This window comes from Trematomus bernacchii, unplaced genomic scaffold (genome assembly GCF_902827165.1).
Source record: "Trematomus bernacchii unplaced genomic scaffold, fTreBer1.1, whole genome shotgun sequence".
NCBI classification, from domain to species: Eukaryota; Metazoa; Chordata; class Actinopteri; order Perciformes; family Nototheniidae; genus Trematomus; species Trematomus bernacchii.
The window spans coordinates 398,499-423,043 of NW_022987735.1; the positions used below are offsets into that span (position 1 = coordinate 398,499).

At 41.5% G+C, this 24,545-nt stretch overlaps 1 protein-coding gene across 2 annotated transcripts in view; it reads left to right on the forward strand.

Moving 5' to 3' along the window:
• Nucleotides 1-24,545, forward strand: part of LOC117494997 (cGMP-inhibited 3',5'-cyclic phosphodiesterase A-like) — a 71,419-nt gene that overhangs the window by 11,400 nt on the left and 35,474 nt on the right. The gene's annotated exons all lie outside the window — the stretch shown is intronic.

Genomic DNA, 24,545 nt, shown 5'->3' on the forward strand with positions numbered 1-24,545 from the left:
CATGTCACATCTTTGCCTGCAAAACAAGACGTGAGAAAAGACATGCTATGACAACATATGAGCCTCGCTGATAAGAGGCATGGCATTGTTTTAGAAAACTTCAAATGGATTCCCATCAACAGCCCATCGTCCACCCAGATAACAGACATGCTCTGTGTGTTTCTGAAAAGTTTCTATGTGTTGTAAAGAGAGGTTGAAACTGGAAATGGGACTCACAACAATGTGATTAAGGTTAAAATAGGCGTACTGAGCCTTTATTTTAATGGTTTTGTGCCTGAGGCTGCTTCAGGTTTCTCTCTACATCCTCTCTCCATAATGTTTTCCATTAGCTGCTGTTCCATTCATACTCTCGCTGATCCCTTCGTCGCCTCCTCCGGGACTTGACAGCTTAAATGAAATCTCTACACCTACTGTAGCAGACACCTCTTCTCTTCTCTCTTTTTTAATGTCTTCCCCATCTGTCCTTTCCATGGACAGTGGAAGAGTTTAGTGTCAGGTATTCATGGTTTGAAGACCACATTGCAGATAATTGTTTATAGAGCAGTGCAACCGTCTGTAATTCTGGTTTTACATCTCTCCTTGGTTTCAGCTAATGTAAGAGAGTGGTTTGATATTTTGATCTTGTTATTTTCCTCTGAATAATTAACCCTTAACCTTGTGTCTCGCTGCCATGGTCAAATCCACTCAGGTGTTAAGATTTAAAGGTCCCATGTCATGCTTTTCCGGTTATTACCCGTCCCCTTGTGTGTTATGTAGCTTTTTATGCAACGCTCTGCAAAATCACAAACCCTCAAAGTACACCCTGTAGCGAGTAGAACTCTAACACAGAAAAGACCTGTCTATGCTGCCCCAGAACGCCTCGTTGGAGATTTTTTCTTTCTTTTCGGGAACCAAGTGACGTAACGACGATCCAAATGGACCAATCCGTGGAGCTCCTCACACACACACACTCACTCAGCCGTATCTTTTCTCAGCCGTGATACTCCGCGGAGTTTCGCCGGCACACTCAACCTTATCTTTTCTCAGCCGCAGTTGCGTGGATCTCCACTCACAGTTTGCCACACACTCACGTGTGTGTGCTCAGGCTGAGTTCAGGAGCTCCAACAAGGCGTTTAGGACAGAGAGTGAATACACATACTATACAGAGATGCTGTATGAGAAACCAATGTGATTTTGGAACATTGAACAATGTAAATCTATTCTAGTAGACCTCAACAATGGAATTATGATCAGTAGAAATGGCCATGACATGGGACCTTTAAGTTAAGAGGTTTGGTAGGTGATTCATCAATGCTTTTGGAGAGAGCGTTTTCATTATAAGGCCGAGGAATGGCATGTGGTGGTTTTGGCAATGCTCCCCAAACTGGAGAGGCAGAAGGACATTTGACGTCACTGGAAACGTGACCCACTTCTCAAGAGGCGAGGAGCCTTGGGCTGGTTGAGCAGATGTTGCACAGATGAGCCTGGGTGCATGCACACACACGCATACATGCGCACCTACCCTGTGTGCACACGTTCTACTCTGCATTTATTTTCTGTTAAAATACCCACAGAGAAAATAAATCACTGGCACGGGATCTTTGGCTGAATCTCATTTGGGTTTGTGGTTCTGCACAGACGTACACTGCTGGGTCCTCATTGTGTGCACTTGCAAAAAGAGGTAAAGCCCGAGAAAAGGGAGGTTGTTAGTGGGTCAATCAGTTCGTGTCACAGGGGTTTTCTTTAAACGTGTGTCAGAGGGTAAGAAAGGAACCTGAAGCAGCTTCAGCAGTATGCTTTACAGCTGCATTGCTCCTGTTATGTAAGGTGGATGTAGGGAAAAAGAGACGATTTTGGACCTAAGAAAAGTGCTACTTCAGTTCCCCACTGACTCCATCCTGCCCATCAGCCCGGGGCGATCTCCTCCTCCTCCTCTCTGCCATCACGGTGGCACTTTCAGAGGTTACATAATACCTTTCTTTCTGGCCTGTCAGTTGTTTAGACGTGTGACAGTGCAATGGGCTCTCTTACTGTATCTCTCTTCCATTTGCACTTTTTATTGAAAATGTAAAGGAGCCTGTCACAGTGTTGGTTCCAAAAGATTGGGTAGATTACACTCCTCCAAGCTGTGATGAATTCCCCCTTGAGCATCAAAAATGCACCGTCTCTCTCGCTATATCTTTTTTTAATTGTATTTTAAGCAAACATTATCAATATTGTTTTACTAACAAGGGACTGTTGTGTTTTTTTTGTGTGCATATTTAAATAAATGTTTGCTTGTATGCTTGAATGACGTGTTTTTTTGTGTAAAGCATCTTTGAACGTTTTGAATACTGCTAAATAATTGAAATGTCTTGGTATTTCCTATCATTTGTATGTAGTTGTTATGAATCCAGTGAAAAACTGTCACTCAGCTCTGCAAATGGTTTTAGCATCTTGACCTCATTGTTTTGGTTTTACCCAATACTTCCCTGTCCTGTTTTGCTTTTACAGAGTTGTTTTTCAGACCAACACCAAACAGAAGACAGACAAGGTTATAGACAAGCTTGTTAACATAGCAAAGCATTTAGCAGCTCAAGAACCAGACCGTTCCCTCAGGAGTTGATGGAGACGGAAACAAAGCTAAAATGACAGTGAATATTGGTCAGGTGGACACAAACGTGACACCCATAAATGCATTGTTGCTCTCTGCCTGCTCAGTGTTTAAAATGAATATGTAACATTTGCTTACAAATACATATCAATTTAAATGCTGATACTAAGACACTTGTGTATTTATAGTTTGTCTCTGCTGCCTTAAGTGGCCAGAAACTCTATTGCCGGATCTTTAAAAAAGTGTTTTTCCCCGCTTTATTCCTCTAGTTTCCTATCAAGCTTTTCTCTCAATTCATTCATTTTTTTACGTGCCAACTTGTGAATTGAAACTCCCCTGTTGGAGATAATAATGTTTAATCCAATCTGATTTCACCTCCTAAACATAATACACACAATTTGTGGTGTAACCAATCCTCTCAAAAACTGTAGTAATGAGAGCGAAAAAAAACCTCTGGCATTTCACAAATGTCAGTTTATCAAATTAAATTGTGGACACAGTATGTTAGTAATGCTCGCAAAGAATCTTTGTTGGAGACGGCAGTGGGCTGAATGGTCCAGCCTGCAATCTGAGAGTCCATGTGATGTTCATTTACACATCACATGGACTCTCACATTGGAGGCTGACTCATTTGCCTTAATATATAAACAGATCATTTCCAGTTATTTTCCCTTGATTCTTGCATTGCGATCACTTGGTATACTTCTGATTGATTTGTTTGGATTTCATGTTGCTTATCTGACTCTGTCCATAATGGGGTCAGAGCATTTCTCCATTTCAAAAAATTGCATTTTGGCACTGTCTGCCAAGCCGCAGCTGGCAGTCACCTCCCAATTGCTGAGAAAAATCTGTAGAGTATCCCGGATCTATGGAAAAAGGAAACATCGATGTCTGTTGATCTCAATCATAAGCTTGGCTGTGTGCTATTTATACGCTACATGTTGTACAGGATTTTAATCTAGCTCCATTTTGGCAGACCTTTCCCATTCATTTGTTATTTTTTCCCCGGGGAATAGTCAGAAGCTGCATGGTTTCAGGCAGCAGCTGGGTCGGGCCTTTTTTCTCCAGAATTCAGACAAAGTCCATAAAACAAAATGGTGGCTCCTCCAGTTGCTCCCTCTGTCTTTGATGAGCTCATTATTTCTGAAATGTCAGTGATGAAGATTGGTCACCTTCAAGAAGCAACCCAATTTACTCTGTCTGAGGTCCTTAGATGTCTGGTCACGCCCTGCTCGTGGCAGTTGTATTCTCTGTTGCTGAGAGCCAACCAAACAGCATTTCATACTTATGGAGATCATTCCTGGTTCATTTCACATGTGCCCATATTGTTGCTTCATGGCAGGAATGCACTTGGATGTCGAAGGAAGCACAAACATTCATGAAACACACATTCATGAAACACACACACCTGCGTAAAGGGGGCCGGAGCCTGTGATGTTGCCACAGATGTAATAAGCCCTCATTCATTTCCACGATGGCAGAATGTTAAGACTGATTCAGGGGCCGCTAGATGAAAAGGTCAGCAGGCTTGTTTTGAGTGAGTGTAAGATTTCCATCATCACGCCGCACACTCTACCAGGCCCAGTCCAAACTACACAAACAGTGTCTCTGAAGCCCTTGACAGCCTCGATTCTGCCATTAAGTCAATAATCTGCCCTCACTCTCTCCCTCTCCTCCTCCCCTCACCACTGACCTGCTGTTAGTTTACGTACTTCCCTTTTTACTTACCCTCAACAACGCTTGTCCAAACAGCAGCATAACTTTCCCCCTTATGTGTTTCCCTTTCTCCCACCGTGCCATTTTCCATAATTCTTCCTTCTCTCTTTTTTTTCCCCCTCCTCACTTCTTACCCAGCACCTTTCATTGTTTCCAGACAGTGATGAAACATATTGAGGAAAGTGTGTGGAACTTTAGGGTCTGTTTGCACGGAGAAAGACAGGATCACACACACACACACACACACACACACATACACACACACACACACACACACACACACACACACACACACACACACACACACACACACACACACACACACACACACACACAGGAGTAATTGTTCCAGGAAAGTGGCATCTGTGCAGCCCATTAGACAGGGATTCAGTGGACCTGTGCGGGCCTTTTACATATGGTGGTCAGCTGCTGGAAAGGAACTGGAACCAGAGGTCACATTTGAGAGAAAACATTAGGGGAGATGATGCATGGTGGACACACACACACACACACACACACACACACACACACACACACACACACACACACATACACACTTTTCAAAGTCCTGTAGTGCCCTTCACCGCTTCCCCGGTTGCATTGCTCTGGCCAACTTGTTTATAACCGCTGGGCCTGGCAGCAAGCTGAAGCTATACCCTGTGGGCTACAAAATAAACTCTCACTCTCACACATTTGGAGCCTCAACAAATTCTAACACTCATCCCCTCCTGGGTCACTTCTTGAATCATTAGCCCTAAAAAAGGTCTGACACATGTTCATGAGTAAAGGGGGTGGGAGAGAGTGAACTCTGAAAGGCCTATCATCAGTAGCAACACAGTTATTATTGCAGAAAAAGTCTCCACTACTGTAATGGCTGCTGAAATGGCTCTCTAGAGTGCAGGTCCCTGACTTTAGTGAGAGAAGAGGAGCGAGTGAGAATGAGAGGAGAGGAGTGAGGGATTGTTTTGCAAAGATTTTTGGGAAGTTAAGTAAGAGGAGTCCCTCTCTTTCGACCCTGCAGCTGTGATTCATTAGTATATTTGTGTTGCTATGTCTGAGTTGACTGGACCATGTATGGACCCGGGTCAGGCCGCGATACTTCCGACTGTGCCAATGTTCTGCCCCCTTATCTTTAAACATAGAGGCATTCTTAATACAAGTGTAATGGATAAAACTGGATTGTATTTTACTGCATTTATGGATCATCTATTGAACATAAAGCTCCCACGTGTTTTATGTATATTTATCATGTTTTTATTTGACAGATATTTTACTGTAGTTGCAAACTGGTGAATTTGAGGAAGGTGATTTGATGAGGGGTCATCCTTGTTTTGATAAGAAATCATCTTGTGAGGCTTACACAGTTACACATGCTGATATAACTGTTTGTAGCTCAGCAGATGTTTTGTTCTTTACTACATTGGTAATTCATGGTTATAAAATCATTGCAGCAGAGAGAAGCAGTAATGCTCTTGATGTTGTGACCCATGTACACTAATATTCAGTCTTAACCTGTTAAGACCGGTGCCCCCGTGGGAGGTGTTTTTCTTTTTCTAAATCTCTCTAAAAATGGTCAAATTGCACTTGTTTTGCATCAATCTTGATACAGGGTACTTATTATATGTTATAGTTTGGATTCCTAAAGCTACTATCCCATCATTCAAGGGTGGTTTTCATTAAGTACTGGGGTTTTTTGGACGGAAACTATAATAATTTACATTTTTTGACTACTGTATGTTCAATCTGAATTTACTTTGAAATAAAAACATCTATATTGATTCTGACTTTTCTACATCCAACTCACAGGTGTATCATTGCTTTGAGAACAAAGATTATTAATGTACCCCTTTTAGAAGTGAATATATATTCATTTGTTCTGGGCATGTCATTTTTTTGCCTGAAACCTGAAAAACAAAAACAAAAACAGGCTCAGGTTAATGTAACACCTTCAATGCATAATTGTCAATATAATATAAATAAATAATCAGATTTATTTTTTCAGTAACAAATTCTCTGTAAAATATTCAACATTTGACATAAATAATGAATTCACTATTGTTGGTAGTTGGTAGTTTAAGTACCATCAATAATTTTACTGCCATGAAATTGGAGTAGATAGCCCATTTAACTCAATTTAACTTACAGTTGGAAATACAGTTGAAAGCAAATCAATGTGGTTTTACTTAAGTTAGTCTTAATCAAGTTAGTCTGTTATAAATTACATTTGTAAAAGTAACACAATCACCCTGTTTCCAATCATTTTGGCAGTAAGCCTCCCACATTTAAAAAAGTTAGTTATAGTCAGGTAATGTCATTACAGAAAACTTTTTAAAGAGAACTGTTCCTTCTGGGTGGTATGCTGTTGGTCACGCTGATATGCGAGAGAGATCCTGCTCACGACGTTGTTTGAATATGTGTCGTGTCAGAGCACCTGGTCAGAGCCTCGGGCGGTGGATGTGGCTGTGCATGCTGCATGAAAACGAGACTCATTAAGTTTACTGTCCTGCCAGGTGGACTGCAGCTTGTTTCAGCACACTCTCACGCACATAGTGCACACACTCAAACCGTGATGCATGCATGTATCCATGTGTGCTTGCTAATGGTTGCACAAATTAGCCCAATTACACACTTTGCAGGGACAGAGCTGTTGGGCTTGTAATCAGATCAACTGAGATATGGTATCGTTGTAACCAAATTAGTGATGCTGCAGAGTATCGTATATCAGGTTTTGGCCAGAGCTCAGTCATATTTGTGGCAGAGAAATGACATGGAGCGATTGTCCCAAATGCAATAACTGAACTTGCGTCATGCACATTAACAGGTTAAGGACAGTTGACTGCATGTGAAGATAGACTGATGCTGAATAAAGATCACACTTACATCTTAATATACAAATACAAGAGACATGTATATTCTGACAGGAGCTACAGTTTTGGCCAATGCTGTCTCACTCACAGCAGACTATTTTACTAAGTATTGATTACATGGAAAGACATTTGCTCAAATTCATTGCTCATTTAATTTTTTAATTTTATCGTTCAATAAAACAAGGAATATATTTGTGTCTATTATAAGCACTGTACTTAACAGACGGGTGACTAGAAAAGCTCAACACAACGTGCAAGCCACTTCAGTCATGTGATGCATCTTGTTCGTCTTATTTAAAGCACTGTAATTGTTCATTGTTACGTCTCCAGTCCAGGACACAATTAGTGAAACTAAATTGGTACAACCACATTAGCAGCAGCTGCCTTTCCTACATTTTTTCCTACATCCTACGAGCCTCCCATGCAAGATAGTTATTTAACAATGTTTTAACAGAAAAACACTTTTTTAAATCCATACGTAATATTATGTTGAATTATGTGTCACAAAATGTTCATTTTTTTGTCACCGGAGATGCACAATAGATGTTTTGACTGAAGACACAATTAATACGACCCCAGCTGAAACGTCTGGTGCCAGTCTGGGCTTTTTCAGTTCTTGTGACTCTCCCCGTCTGATTTGACCCTCCTAATGGTCTTTGTGGTGGGAATGCATACGGGCCCCAGTAATGGAGTCTGGATCACATGTTTGTCTCGGCATACTCGTCTCTGATAGGCCCGTGGTTCTTAATTACCAGAGTGACTGTTTATCCACACTGTTTGCCTGGATCCTTATCAGCCCTAACAGTGTTTTAACTCCCAGTGGAGAATGTGTGGGAGACGGCGAGAGGAAGTGTGCATGTGTGTGTGTTGTGACGCACTTGTCAGTGTGCATGTTTGATGTACTTTGTCAGACATGGGTCAGAGTGTGTGGAATGCAGAACACGCAGATTCTGCCAGCGATATCCTGGTTGTGGTTGTTCGATGAGGCTGTGTTTTGCGCTCCCTGTTGTCGGGCAAAGAGTTAGACTTCTCAGTCATCGATGGGACACTCGTGTTGAGTTTTAAGTTGTGAGCCTCTCTTCTTGCTTCATTCCTCTGCACCAACGTTATCAAGCCAACGTTATATTTCCACGATTTGCATTCCAAATCAGGAGCCCTTGTAAAGGTGTGACGAATTTGGATTGTAAAAATGTTCACACAGTTTATCATCTGTCTGCTTTTTATTTAAAGTGGAGCCGCTAGAATGAGTTGGTACTTTGTGTGTGTATACAAATGTGTTTCCATATGCTTTAACTTGTGTGTGTGTGTGTGTGTGTCTTGTGCATGCATGTGTGAGTGCGTGTGCATATGCAAGCATGTGTGTAACCTGAGCTCTGGCCATCTCCCTGTGTGTGAGTAATGGTCCCTGTTTTATTGGCCCGCTCCTCAACAGACTCTATGAGTAATCACATAATGCCTGCTCTGACGTCAGAGCTGTTTCCATGGTAACACAGTGCTCCCCACTCTGGGGAGGTGCGTTCATTTTTTTTTTTCTTTCCCCCACATCTCGTCCTATGTGCGCTCGAAGCTCCGGCTCCGGATGGAGACATTACTCCTCGAGCTAAAAATCACCTCCCCCTAATCTGTAGTTTCACAATGTGCCCGTATGATTAGAGCCGCACACTTTGCTCTCTTTTACCTTCCACTTCCACTTAAATTTCATCCCCATCTCCCAATCTGATCCTCTCCCTCTCTTACTTCCCTTTCCCTATTTTAGTCATCCTCTGTCTCTTCTTGCCTCCCAGCTCTGTCTCTTTCATGATTAGCCCCATTTTACTCTGTGTCTTCCCCTTTCTTCTCTTCTCAAAACTCTGTAATGCCTGACAAACCACCTCTCCTATTTCCACGCCAGATGTATTCATTTTTCTCCGTCTTTCATGCACTGTTGAATTCCAGTGAACGGCCGACCCCTCTCTTTTCTAAAGGCTCTTCCTCTTCACAGTTTTGCCTTTTTCCTTTCTTGTTCCTCGCTCTGGTGAGAGGACAGGCTCGGATGAAAAGGAAACATACTCCCTGGTGTATCCGTGCTTATGTAAGATTAATTCAGCTCCAGCCATCCCCTAGGGTGCCAGAGGACAATAAAGCAAGTTCAGGTTTAGTTTATTACCGAATATTCTAGAAGCAACGTGAACAATTATCACTTTGGGGTTGCATGAGTGCATAAATACTCTATTGATTAATTGGAACTAAGTTTCACATTAGGTCAGATATTTGTGGATCCAATTACCAGTTTCCTTCATGGTTTAAGTCACCTTTAAGCATCAGAGTTTTTCCGAGCCCCTGAATGTTAGTCTGGGTCAAAGTGTAAATAATCAGCCTAAATCTGTAGCTAGCGAGGCCGGTCTGTCTGGCTCGCAGACACTCACACAGGGAAGCTGTTAATGGCTCTGCGTTGTTTCTGTTGTCATTGCTCAGAGAGGCCGGGGCTGAAAGCATTACACTGCCCATTTCAACCCATTTCCTTCCCCTACTGAAAGTGGTGTATAGTTGCTCACAAAAAGGGGTCTGCCAAACCAGCAGTGATCTAACTGCCGCTCTGTCATGTGGATACTCGTCTTCGTCACTCTTCCAGACAGGAGCGTGATGGGTGGCTCACAATGAAGACTGACTGGTTGTCTGTGTGATGTGTTTGGGTCGGGAGCAGATCAGTGTAATAGAGTCTCTCTCTGATCAACAGGGCCCGCAGCGCACAGGCGTCCGTCTTAATTTTTCAATCAATTATGCCCCAGTGGAAAACAGGCCGTCTGACACAGGTGCATGTATGTGTGTGTGCTGAGTATCTCTGTGTTAGTGTGTGAGAGAGGGAAAAAACACACAGAGGAAACAAGAGTGGTAATTCACGAGTGTGTTTCTGTGTGGTTTGCCAGAAAGGCAGCCTTTCCAGATGACAGCAATAAAAAAAAGTGCCGCCTTACAGCTCAGCCCGGAGTCACGGCTGGGTTTCTGGCTGACTTGTCCTTGCCTTGTTCCTGGGGCCCAGGGACAGCAGAGACATACCCATTAGTCCGTTGTTGCATGTGACTGGAGTTTTGACCCGAGAGCTTGCAAGCACTATCGAACCATAACCCAATGAGCCACAGTTGAGGGTTATTGCCCGGGGCGAGGCCCTTTCTGCCAACACAGGTCCCCTGGTTTCGCACGGTTTATTATGGCACTGCCAGCTCAGCAGAGGTATCAAATCCAGCCAAGGACAGGGACAAGGTGAGGTTTAGATACTGACAGTGAGGGTTTAAACAATGCAAAATGTCTAGAAAGTGGGAGATCCATTGTCAAATAAATAGTTCAGATAGAGATTGATAAGACTCTGCTTCAGTCAGTTTGCTTAGCGTAGCATAAAGACTGAATCATGTGGGACAGCTTGCCTTGCCTGTCCTTCTACCATCATCTCTTAAGATCACTGATTGACATGTTATATATTTTTTCGTTTTAATACATAAACAAATTATTCCAGTCTTAATGCTAACGTCTCCTGACTAATGGCTTACATCCAACGGAGAGAGACGAGAGTCGCTGTAATTTAACTGTAAACTGAACTATTCTTTTAAGTGAACCCCTCTCATCAGTTATGCTGTCGTGTCAGAGCCCATCAGTGTTAATCTACCAGTTGGTATCAGAGTGTATAAAAAGATTGGAATGAAATGTGACACATGGAAAATGCACTGCTCTACTAAAACAATCTGCCTTCGACCTGACAGGAGCCATTTAGCCTTTGGCTTCCAACTTCTGACAGCTCGTTATTGTTGCTTTGATTAGTTCTGTAATTATGTAATCACTGACAGTAAATGTTTTGGATGTTGATGCAGGTTGGGTAAAGTCTGTCTTCAGTTTCTTCCACCATTGTTGTCTTCAGTGTTTTACGGTGTGACAGTGGCAGTGACAGCCAGACCCCCCCCCCCCCCCCCCCCATCAAACACACAAACACACACTCCTTCTCTTGATGGTTTTCTGAACAGATCTCATTGCTTCAGGCTGTCCCAGCTGGACTAATCTAATAATTATATGGGGAGAACTAATTTGTTTAGGGGTCTGTTTTCCATTAAATCAATGCACACATGCACATAATCAACATGCAGATTTCTTAGATGGAAAAAAAGGACCATATGCCCAAATTTCCACAGTTTTTAACTCCAAGGTGGCCATTTTGTATTTACAAGTCTTGCACGGTACAGCCTTATCAACCGTGCAGCTGAAGCTGTTTATGGCTCTGTTTTATGATACCTCTCTTCTAGTCTACCTCCCTAATTAATTGAACTACTTCCCATTATACTGGATTATCCTTTCAAATTGGGCATTTTTCGAGCCAGGATTGTGAAAACAATCTTGGCTGATGGTCCTCATTTATCCAGAGCTGGAGCAGACATTATTTGTTTCTGCTTTTACATGGTCTACGGAAAGTGCAATTACAGCAATAACAGATGAGAAGTCACACTAGCTTCAGGCTACAGACCAACTTTGTGGAACTTGTACAGGATGTGAACCTCTGCTGAACATGATCGTAAAACCAGGATTAATCTCTCTTTTCATTGTTTGATTAATCGTCCTGCCACCATTACTGATTGGCCAATTAAGAGAATAACAAACGCGGAGTTGGACAGTGTAATGACGGAGTGAGGTTAAACACAGCCTCCATCAGACTCTCCATCATGTTTTCCCTGCTTTTTCAGATGGTAGCAAGATGAGCCTGCTGTTCTGCGGTGTCGTTGGACCGTGTCGTGGGGAGCAGAATGTAAAAGGCAAAGGTCTCAGCAAATTGTTTCCTCAGCTGTGCCGCAGAGAGGACTGTTTAGGACAGGCTGAGAATTTCAAAGCCCCTTTAGAGTTATGTTGTCTTAAACTTTCCCTTGTTGTGAGAGTTTTGTGGCTTTCAGCACCAAAATGCAAGGTCTCGAGCCACCATTTTGTTCGGCAGAAAAACTATTCAGGAGAGGGAACGGACAAGTGTTTTCACAACAAAGGGACTCTGGTGTTTCCTGTGCTTATGTACATTTAAACACCAGGGATTACATTATGAGTCTCCTGTGAATTTGCTTTTGGCAAATAAAAAACACTTTGATGAACTTAAGGTGTGGTTTTGGTTACATTTTAACTCATTTAACCCTTGTCTTTAACTACTCTTTGTTTACTTTTTCAGTATCAAACAAAGATCAGTGGCGAGCCGTCAGGGCCCTCTTTGAGCGCCAAAGATATTCAAAAAAATAATATTTGAAAACATAAATTTTTTTTTTTATTTTTAAATATCTTTTTTTTAAATATTATTTTAGTTATATTTTTCATTAGTTTTACCAAAATAACTTGATTTAATTTAATTTAAAATAACATATCCAAAGAAATAAATCCTTTGAATCTGCTTGTTCAGTTTATGTTTGAATGTGAAGGGTTAAATGAAAGAAGCTCCTTGAGCCGTCTCTGCGAGTTATGTGAAGACAGGAGCTGATTGGTGGTCCTGCTGTAAATTCACAGAGGGCCAGCTATAGTAACTCCACGAGAGAGTAATGTCAAGTGACAGTACAATTGACCAATCATATCTTCCCTAAATGGGTGGGCTTTATTTTCGCGGACTTTATGACAAGTTCAGCCCGCTGTGAAGTTTATGCAAGTGGTGCAGTGACGCGTCCTAAAACCCGGAAGTAAGCTGCGCTCGGGTTCCCTCGACAAAAAAAGCAATGGGATTTCTCCATAGGATTTTGGAAAATAGCTGGAAATAAGGTCTGTGGAAAACGAACCTGTTAGATAAATGCACGTTTTGTTCAGCCGGATAATATCCACATGTCTACCCTACTTTTATAATTTTCAAATCATAAATCTAATCGATAGATTTATGATCGATAGATTTATGATTAGCATAAGTTCGTTCATGATGTCTCATGTCAGTGATAGTGATGACATCGTTGCAAAATGATTAACCGAGTCATTTTCAAGATTGAGTTACAATGATAAACTGGAGTGGCAAAGGATCAGCTGCATGACCCGCCATCAAGTGCTTCATCCAAAAGGACAGCAGGATGGACTTTGTGTTTAAGTGATTTGATCATCAAAGGTAGGCCTAAGTAATTTTCAATGTGGGCCGCCGTGCCGACTTAATTCATTTTTAATTGTTACTTGGCTGTGGGTGCCCTGTCATGATAGGTGTTTATATAAATGGTGTTGTTCTGTGTGGTAGAGGGTCGCTGTCATTGATGCGTTTTGCACCCCGGGCCGTTGTTTTGATATTCCGCTGAAGTATACGCTGGGACGTAATAACTCTTCTTTTTTTTTAGGGAAGGGGGGAGGGGTCAGAGGGCATAAAAGTCACGGCTCGCCACTGACAAAGATTCATATCATTCAGATCATAAGTGCTATGAGTGCCAAAACAGTTTTCCCTACTTGAGTTACTACAAGTAGATATTGTTTTGTAAGCGTCGATGAGAGCAATTTTAATACATTGTCTAGTTAGATCTTTGGGAGATGTCATAGGTTTAGTGAGGTCTTTCTCATTAGGTTGATAGAAACGGTCCTGGCTGCATAACCTTTCCTTGAAAGCATATTAAAGCAAATTAATTGATTATTTTTGAGACAGGGTTGTTATGAGCACATGGTGTACAGCTTATAAAATGTCAAAACCTATTGATTAGGACATGCCCTTCTGTTACTACTAAATTATTCACATGCATAGGCCATTAAGCATTCTATTTATTTTTGTCATAGCTAAAACAATTGTAGTAACAAATCAACCACAAACTGTTTTCTATTATGTAAATCTGTGGTATGACAGGTCATGAGTAGCTTTATCTCATGGACAAAGAAAATTATTGTCATGCTTTCTGTATTAGTCTGGACATTCCCTGCTTTTCAGCCCACAGCATAAACACAATTTGATCAAAAATATGCTTAACAATAACTTTTAACACCATGTGTCAATCTGATGCTGCATGCTGTACTGATAGTACAGATTGAAATGAAACAGCCTTTGCGGTGACCACCCCTAAACATTTGATCTATTCATATAAAAACTGCTCAGCCTACCTTAAGTCGCTGCTGAACACCCACCTCTCCTCGTTGGCATTTGATAGAGTTAAGCTTTACACCTAGATTACATGTTTTGTTCTGCTGAAATAGTTTATTTTTTATTTTCCTTTATTGTATTCTGTTCAGCACTTTAGTAAAAGTTGTTGTTTATTTTAAAGTGCTATACACAAGTTTGTCTTAAACTGTTGTATACTCATTTTCACAGTTGTTCTCTAAAACAAGAGAAAATGTACACTAATCCAACAATAAGCTGCAGACACGACACTAAACAAAACCGGAGTTTCCATGCATATTTATATAGTGAGTTGTTTGTTCCCTGTGTTCATCTCCTGACAGCAGTTTTGCAATTATTTATGGGTTCTATTTTTTAAGTGGAACAGGAAGAGTATTTCAGGCAATAGCTGCTCATGAGCGCACAACAGCTTGTGAAAACGGATGGCAAACATAATGTTCTGCTTATTGATTTTATCAGGAAAAAATAAATATAGCTATCTCAGGCCCAGCTTTTATAGTGTATGATCTATGCTCCTTCTGTTCTGAAGCATCTGAGACAGTATCAGTGAGAACTGTGACTGATGAATGTGAGGAATGTAAGCTGATGTCACTGGAAGTACCGTAGCTTCAGTCACATGGCTAGGTAAACACAAGTAGCCTTTTGGCCTGGTGTGTGTGTGTGTGTGCGCGCGTGCGTGTGCGTGTGCGTGGTCAGCCACCATTTACTCATCAAGACGAACCAGGAAAAGTCCCTTCAAGAAAGATTTTGCTCCGTGTTTTTGAGTGCGAATAAAAAAACAAATGCTTTGTGTATTTTTACTAGGATTCCTTCCATGTTTAAACAGCAGACCTTAATGCTCTTTCTGATCCTGAGCACATGTGCCTACATGGACACTATTGCACATCTGTATGCACACACACACATGAGAACTGAGCCTTGCAAAGACATATATATGTATGGATATAGTTAAGGTTGTTTACCCTACAACCATACACTCAAACATACAGTGTGTACAAACAGAAAATCAACTTCTTATAAGTTAGATATACTGCGATGAATGTATCAGTCAGTCATATATGACTGTATGAATTTAAACTCCCTCATGTGCTAATAAAACCAGTCGCACAATGTATCTAAGTACAATTAATCAAATATTTTATTGTATGCTCCTTTATATGTCTTCTCTGCTACATTTTATAGGGAAATATACTTTTGACCTCTGAGCGTGTATCTGTCACATACAAAACCCATAAACAGATCCAAGAGTAAGTAAGAGGGCTGTTTAGACAAAGCGCACTGTGCTGATTAAACTAATAGTAACTGTACAATGTTATAATGTCAGTATTGTGTGGACAACCCATTGAACTACCCCATGTGGCGAATAAACAAATGTTTTTCTTTTTGAATAACTTAACATTGTGGTATTATTACCACTTTTACCACTTCCATCCCTGGCTTACATACTTATAAGCACAAATAAAGCATGTATCCCTCCCAGTCACAGTGTGAAATAGATGTTCCTCTGAACAATAACTCTGGGTGGTCCAGTCACAGAGCTGTTGGCGCTTCTCAGAAGAGTTCTACTGAAACCATACATCATGTACCTTTGCCAAAGACCCGGAAACAGTGACAACATATTATAACTACTTTGTCTTTGGTTAGGGTTAGCAGACAACATAGTTTATATTGTGTATTGCTTGTTAAGCCTCAGTGAGCTCCAGTGCGGGTGTCATCAAAGAAGATAACTTGCTGTCACTCAAGAAGCCTGCAGCCTTTTTCCCCCCATAGCACACCAACCTCTCCTATATCTCCCTGTTTGCTTTGCCCTAAGCCAGGTTTCCAGGGTGGCTATCAGCGTGATGGTCCATGCTTAATGGATTTATGCTGTGCCTTATAGAGAGAAGCCCACCAGATAGAAGAGTTTATCAGGAAAGGCTCTCGTTCCCATGTACCTTCCTGGTCCCCGCAGACCCCTGCATTCCTTCTACCTTGGGAACTAGAGCCTTCCGGGAATTTTCCTGACAAAGCAAGCGTTTACAAGCTAATGGAGTAAAACCTGCCCATGGGGCTGGCCGGAGCCTCTTCTAGGGGAACAGGCTCTGTGATGCAAATCCTTCTACCTGCAAAAAGAGGAAGCAGAGATTTATGCGCTACACAGGTACACATGCTGTTTATTATCACACACACACTTTGAGTACATCAGTCAGAACATAGGTGCTGTCCCGACTGTAGGTTTATATGTCTTTGATGATTTATAAAGGATGTAGGGATGTGATTTAAAGGCATATGCTTGAGCAAGCAGTCACTGTCTGTTTGTTTACTGGAGTCCTGTGGGAATCTTGATGGGATTGTAAATGTTCTAGGTGCAGCTGAAAATAGTGGGGGAAATGTGTGTGTGTTTGTGTGTGGGTATGTGTGTTTGCAGTCCTCTCTGATGAGCACACACAAAACACAGAACAGAGGCCTCGCTGCGTCAGGGCTGTGAATAAAAGATGAAATAATGTATGCACTGGAGGCAGCATGCATGAACAAATTTCATACTGCTTTAATAAAATTGCCGTTGACTGAACTCTGTTGTTCTCCAATTCTTATTCTCTAGTCACGTTATAATTTTATAGCAAAGCCTTAGTCGGATCCTAAAGCTAGAATACTTTAATATCAAATAGTACATTTCCACACGTCACTGTTACGCCAAAACAAACCTCAGAGTGGTTGCTTCAGTTCTCATGCCAAGGTCAGGTCCAAATTGTTTTGTTATTCAACTGTTCATTAACTTTTAAATCCCCTCTTTGACGTAGATCGCCTGCTCCAAAAGAAATATTGCCTTCTGTCGCAGTCAGACTTATGGCTTCATAAAAACATTTTACAGTGGAACTGTTACACCCAGCCCTGTTGTCTGAGACATGCACTGTGCACTGAACCAGAACACATCTATCAAATTCTCATCGCTTAAATAAGACCTAAAGTGTCAGCAACAAAATAGAGACAAATGTGGCTCGAACCTTTTTTATTTTTTTATTAATGTACGCTACTGATCCTATGGCCTTTTATTATGTAATTCATAAATGTGACAAAAGGTCTTTAAGTAGAGATATACATCAATACTAACATTTCATTTTTTCAAGTGGTTAAATTAGAGTTGGTGGATGATGGGCAAATGCACTCTTTATGAAATGTACCAGGTCAATGTACTGTATGGTTAATGTTGTCCATGTTTTCTGATGAACATGATCCAATGACATATGAAAAGTAGACAGAAAGTGAGCCCTTACCATAATTAGCCGATCAACAAATAAGTTACCTTTGGGGAAATGTCTGGACCACAGGATGAGTGACAGCGCCAAGTTATGTTAGATTTGACTTACTAAATTGTAGTGTCATAACCTATTTATTCTGACAGAACTCTTCCAAACAAGTGTGCTGTGGCCTTAGAGTGGCTGCTATTGTTGTCATACTGTGCATTGTTTAAATCACCTGGGAATTAAACCACACAAAGCCCACTGGCACCTTGCAGACTGAAATGAGCAGAGTCTTGTTAAACAAACAAACAAGTGAGTGCTGTGTTCCCTTCTGCGCTCTCCAGGCCCCAGCAGTTATCCTGACTGGACCATTATACACTAATGGCGTTGGCATGCTGTTTTGAGGTGGGCTGCCAGGTCTACCCAGCCAGATCCCCTCTTTTTCACCCTGCTGAATGTGCAGAGCTGGGAACTAAAGTGCTAGAGAAGGAGTCGTCCAGAGAGCATACGCAAGGAATAACGGCTTATACATAGATAATATTACAAAACAAAACACATGAGGTTATACAAAATATTTTGTACTGTTCATTTAGGCTTCAATAGGAAGATATTTGCTTTGTCAGTGGTTGTGACACATTTCGTGCCGTCGTTTTTGAGGTCAGAATATGGAGTACTCCCATTGTGGTTTTCTCTAGGCCATGGCATCCTTTTTGCCCGTGCTTTAACCCTGGGAGAGTGACAGATCTATCTCTGGTAGAGACTCAAACACTGAGCTTTTAGGATCAGGCTAAGTCTGTCCCAGGAAACGTGAAGATGATAAATCCCATTAGTCACACTTCAGAAATTAGCCGAGTCTGAGGAAGAAAGTGTGAAGAGTATGGGAGGGGAAAACAGAGAGCAGAGTGTGAAATATATCATGGGATAATATTGATGTACATGTGCATTGTTAACGGACATGCAATTGTGGTTTTCTTCATTAAGTGTTAACTTTACAGGCCGGTGCCTGAGACAGGGATTGCGAGTGTGTGTGGATGCCAGCCAGCTTTTATGTGTGCTAATCTTCACAAACACACAAGTGTGTTCCTCATTCCCTGCACATGGCCTCCTCTGCATTGGCAGCCCCCCCTAAATAGTTCCCTTTCCTCCGGTGATGACGCAAATGACCCACAATGACTGACCCCCGCGGTAAAACCTGTAAAACATTAGCCAGCGTGAATAGGAATGGCTCTCCTTACCCCCCCCCCCCCTACCCCTTCAGCAGGCAGGGAAGGATTTATAAGTGTCCTGCCAGCCGGCTGCTGTTCCCCAGGTGGATGTGGCAGAGCAGGAGGCGTGGCCAAGCTTTCCGAGTCACCTGGACTTAGAGCCAGACAGTTTGGGTCAGACATTTCTGGCTGCCTGTATCTAAGTGTCTTTTCCTTCAGTTTGACTGAATACTGCAGCCCTATTAATTCTCAGCACTGTAATGTCTATTTTCCTTTTGCCTTCTAGCATTACCATTGCCTTGTGTCCAATTAAATTCAGGACAGCCTATGAAGCGATTTTCCAAAGAGGGCGCAAATGTAAATGCAAGAGTGGAAAATACAGGGAGTAAAAACATTAAAGATAGAAAGAATACGAACACACACACTAATTCACTTCTTTAATATTGCTCATTATGTGGAAATCTAGGCTTTTTTTAGCCTGCTATATTGTCAGTGAAGTTAACATAAAATAGACCGTTTCTGTAGTCCATATGCTAAATATAGAATTCTTCAAGGCTGACAGAAAGTCTGTATCTGTCTTCTTTTCAGAGTGAGAAATAGATGAAAAGCACCAGGTAGACTAGAGGGTTCATCTATCAGCTTCCTGCAGATCAAGCTACTTTATACAACATTACTTTCTCCAACTGATGCATACAAATTCAACCATTAACCACGAAGGCAATCATGTAAATATACATGTCATAATTCTTTTAAAGAACACTCATAAAACAAAAAGGACTGTTTTCCAAAGAGGATGTGACACCAGTCATGAGAATGCTTCCACCTGTGGGTGCAAAAGAAAATTACAACTGATTTGAAAAGCCATGATGAGCAATATAGAGTTTACCATGGCACTAACGACCATGAAAGTGAGAACAAGGATCTTTGGTTGCTGCTTTGACGGTGTCCTCACGGCTAAGCCGCTGTAATTCTGAAGCCTTCATATAGTAAGAGTCAAATCTGACCTACTTTCAAGTGGGTGCGGGGTTCTCTGAGTCAAGCACTGCATACGTCAGAATATCTTTGACAGAGAGCAGTGATAAAAGAACAAAGGCGGAATCAGTAAAAGAATATTCCAAGACCTTGAGGCAGAAAGTGTGAGACATAGTGCATGTATGTGTGTGTGTGCACATACTTAAGTAAGCAGATGTGTGAATTCATGACTTTGCAGACCCGATTGTAAGTGAGAGCATAGTGAATTTAATTGGACAGGGAGGTGGTGCATGAAACCCTTGGGTCAAGCTGATAGGAAATCCTCCAGTCTGATCTGCTGGCCCTTCAACACTGCCTTAATTATCCCAAACATACTGTAAGATCAGCATTCTCTCTTTTGCTCCTTCCCTCCTCTAAACCACGAGATCTCTTTTTTGCACTTGGTGTTATGTCCTCGATGGACTCTGAATTTGGGTCCCAGGAAATCCAGTGCACTAACAAGCTAACATAGATACTGAACATCCAAGGAGACACACATCAACTCCACTCATATGAAGCCAGTAATGAGGGACAAAATAGGACTTGGGAGACAGAGAAAGAATGAAGGAGGCAAAGAAGAATGAAGACCCGATCATGAGTGAATGATTAAGAAACATCGCTAGCAGTTATCACTGGGTTATATTAGGACGAGGCAGTTTCCGGTTCCCTTTCCAGACAGATTTAGAAAAGTGCTCAGTAGTAAGTCGATGACAGGGGCTCATTGGGAGGCTTCAGGATGATCAGTGTGAAAGTGGAGCCCCTCTCTGGGTGCTGCAGCTCCCACCACTTCACACCCACAGGGGAAGTGGTTCTCAACTGGTTACTGGCGGGAGCAAGTCAAACAACAGGCAGGTTCCAGTAGTTTGTTTGTGCTTTGACACCGTGGTGTTTACCCAGCACCTCAGAGGCACGGCAGCTTGCTGTGGGCTGTGGCTCGGAGCCATGGTGGTGGACAGGGCCCGGCTGCTTACTGGCATCCACGCTGCTGCCCTCTTAACACTCTGAGGCAGGCAGGTAGTTTACTCGGCTGCAACTGTTTTGAGTCATGAGAGTGCTCATTTACAGAGGGCAGCAGGCATGTTTTGGCTGGCTTCTTCATATGACATTTTCACATCATCTACTTGGGAGTATCCTTTCCTTTATTTACCTTATTGCATATACATTTAAACACACTGTCATCATGCTGGACAGTAAGAGACAGGGTTTCTTGTATGAACACACAGGTTATAATCTTAATCTGTAAACATCCCCTTATCCATAAACTATTCTATTCTTTTTGTAAGATATTTGGGACAAAATCCAGTGTCCTTGTGTGATGAAATAAAGGATGCTAAATCTCATTTTCAACTTATATAAGGTTTCATCAGTCTCTATATCTGTCCTGGTAGGCACGTGAAGGTCAATTTCTAGTGTTTGGTTCCTGCAAAAACCCTTTTTGTAACAACTATGAAGTATCCTTCGTTCACAGATTCGCAGTTAATCACTTTCCTGGACAAGACAAAGAAGATTTTTTGCATGAACAACACTCACTCTATTTGTTGCTCAGACTGGAGTCTCCTTCAAGGATTCAATTGATCCAAATCATAAAAAAAACATAATAGCAGTATTTTCTGATTCTTTCTTACTTGTTGTGGTATCCATTCAGTATACTGTGGTTTAGTTTCCACCTTCACCCCAATACAGTGTCAGTGAAAGGAATTTTGTTTGTGTTCAACAGCAATGTGTCTTTCCAGGAACATTGACTTGGTGATTCACTTTGTGCAGGCTTCATAGGTGGAAAATAGTTTCAAAGAAATATGTGGGCAGTGAGTTCTTTGGGCTGGAAAAAAAAACATTGCTGTTGAAGTTCTTTAATGTTATTCTCTAGTCTTGTGGGCACCGTAATGGGGTCTAGTCATTGTTTCGCAACAAGGGGAAGTTCAACTCTAGGAGGTAACACTCCAGTCGTAAATTGATTGAATACAAATGTCTAAAAACAAGTGGAAAGTAGAAAAAATATTGATCAAGCTTCCAGTCTCTGACACTCCATGTTGTTGGAGCATGAATGCAAACTTGACTAAAATGATAAAAACCTCAATACAGACAATGCCACAATCACTTTGTATTATAAATATATTTGTATCAGTATTCAAATGAAACTAAATTGAGGAATGTTGAATATGATATGGTACACAAATAATGGTTCAAATGAGCTCAGTATGATTTTATCATCTCCAATTTATTTTATGGAAGGTTCCCTTTTACTTGGCAGCACTTTCTATTGCTGTAAGCTGAACTTCACTGTTATCATTTTTTTCCTCTTATTTGTTTCTTTCTCAACAGTTTAAATCGGGTGGAAAGAAGTAGAGAAAATCTCCACAATGCATTCACAATGGAGCGAGAGTCCCATAAAAATGGTTGGACCTTATTGAGTGTGTCATGTTGTGCCGTGATTGAAAGACATATCTCCTAAAGACAGTCTATAAATTACCAGCATTGCTGTAAATCATGGAAAGCCACTGCTAGACCTGAAGTATTCCTAGTTATTGGGCGTCATAATGAATCTAGCAGAGGGTGAAACAAAGGGCATAACTTCTACAAAGTTGTTATTTCTCCCAGTAGGTGCACTGGAGCTTTAGGACAAAAACAATTCCATTTGGAAATGTTACTGCCTCGGCTGTGTTTTTTTTGCTTCCTGGAGGGTGTCCATGAAAAACCAGGAGACATCTACGGAATCATTCATGTGTGGTTTTACCTCTTTAGACATAATATTGGCAGCAAACTATCATATGTTTTAAGTATAATCTCCTCTGTCTTCCTGAGGCAAAACAAGGTAATAACGAATGTATTTCCTTGCTTTGTGTCAGTGTTGTTTCTTAAAGTTTTAGCTGAACACACATTACAGTATAGTACTAGTATTTGTATTGTTGTTGATGTGGTTGTTTGCAGTGATATATACATTGTAGGTTCATTGTCAAGTTCTGCTTGGTTTATGTTGTATCTCGTGATTTATATTATTGCTTTTTGTCTTTGAAAAATAGGTGAATAAATAGTTTGTGTTACAGTAATTTCTTGTTTATTCTTACACCAGGGGTTTGAAGCCTGAAAGCCCTAACACCAAAGCTTTATTTACGAATTCTCCAGCACTTGTCAAACATTCAACACAGTGGCACCAGACTGCATCCACTGTTTGGTTTAGTAAGTGAGTAGTACACCATCCACATGTATTTGTTGATCAAATGTTTTGACCGAGTCTCAAAGGAAACAAACTCCACTGTGGCCTATAAAGTCCCTCTGTGCAAGAGGCTATCTGCGACACTCAGCCTTGATTTTGTGTGGGTTTTTTGTTTTGGCACATCAAAGGGCCCATGTAGACTTCTATGTAGTCTGGTTCTGTCTCTCAGAGCTTGGAGATGAAAGGTTGGGTTACGTAAGAACGAAAAGGCTGTTTATGTGAGTGCGCCTGGAGAGCCTCACTGATACTAGGAGCTTCTAATGGAGCAGGACTCTGCCGTGACCATGGAGGAGCTGCTGCCAGCTCGGTGCTGTAAAAGCAAAACCCAGTCGTCAGAGCAGTAAACTAGCACAACTGGCTGGTTAATACTATCATTCACAGTCATTTACATCTCATACATGAGCCTTTTACACAGCTGATTGCTTGTTGTCTTCCTTTTCCATCTAGTATGGTTATTTTCATGCATGAGAAGGCACATGCACGCTTGATGGAGCTTTACAGTGACTCACAGATATTATCATGCTGACAATCTGAGAATCCAAGCTCTTCAGAGCTGCAGTCCACGTGCTGGAAAATGGAAGATAAGTGAAGGAGATGAAAAAGGGCAAACCCCTCATCTATTGTATTTTCTTTATTTAAACCAAATGTCAAACATTGGAAATGAATATGTGTACATTGTGTTGTGTGTGATTGCTTTAGTGGTGCTTGTTTGTTTATTGTAAGGATCACCACAGTTTTGTTGAGAAATCACAAAAATGCAATACAAAAGGTTTACTTGATTTACAATACTGGTATTTAAAGGCTGTGAAAAGACATTTCCTTGATTAATTGTCAACTTACATATTTAATAAACAGCACAAATATACCTGTGTTTTCAGCTGTCAAATATAGACAAACTAAACTACCTTATAATAAGGCCACAGGAGCAGTTACTACTTTGTTTTAAACAAAAACAGCACAGTTGGAAAACACTCAACAAAACAACAGCTAAGTCCAGACAGGCCGTCACACTGGCGACGGAAACCCACTGTTTCCTAATGTTCTCACTCACAGCATGACACAATTCAATGACCTCCTCTGACACAATAAATTACACCTGAATTATCAATTTGGCTCTAATTCTGTGTTTGTGCAGCAGCAATTTGTCACAGCGACACGCTGGGTTTCTCAGGGCTTCTCAGTTCTGGGGCAGAAAGCCCAAACACAGGCGGAGGGAGGGAGGGGGGGGTTAATGTTGACTTGGCTCTCCTGCAACGCGAAAATCAGTGACAGAGCTGCACTGATGCCTTCGGTGACTCCCAAGAAAGTGGAAAGCGCGTTTACGAGGCCTGTGGGAGGACACTGTGGCTGGTAATTAGACAGCGTAAAAATCCTCAGCCTCCACCAGGCCTTGGGCAGTGAAAAGGAGCTAAAGTAAACCAAACCTGACTGTGAAATTGCATTAGACGTCTGTGCTTAGTGGAAAGTGGAAAAAATAGACAAATTCCTTTTTTGCCTTTTATGATCGTTTCCATTCCCCCAACACTTCCCAGACTCTTTGCATCACCATTCCTGCTCCTCCTCTCCTCCTCCACAGCGCAGTGTATCTCCCTTACGGTGTTAAAGTTCTGTTGTAGGACGCAAACAGAAACAGGATGTTCTTGACTGTGGTTTTGAACATGTCTCTGTCTCTGCTTTCCCAC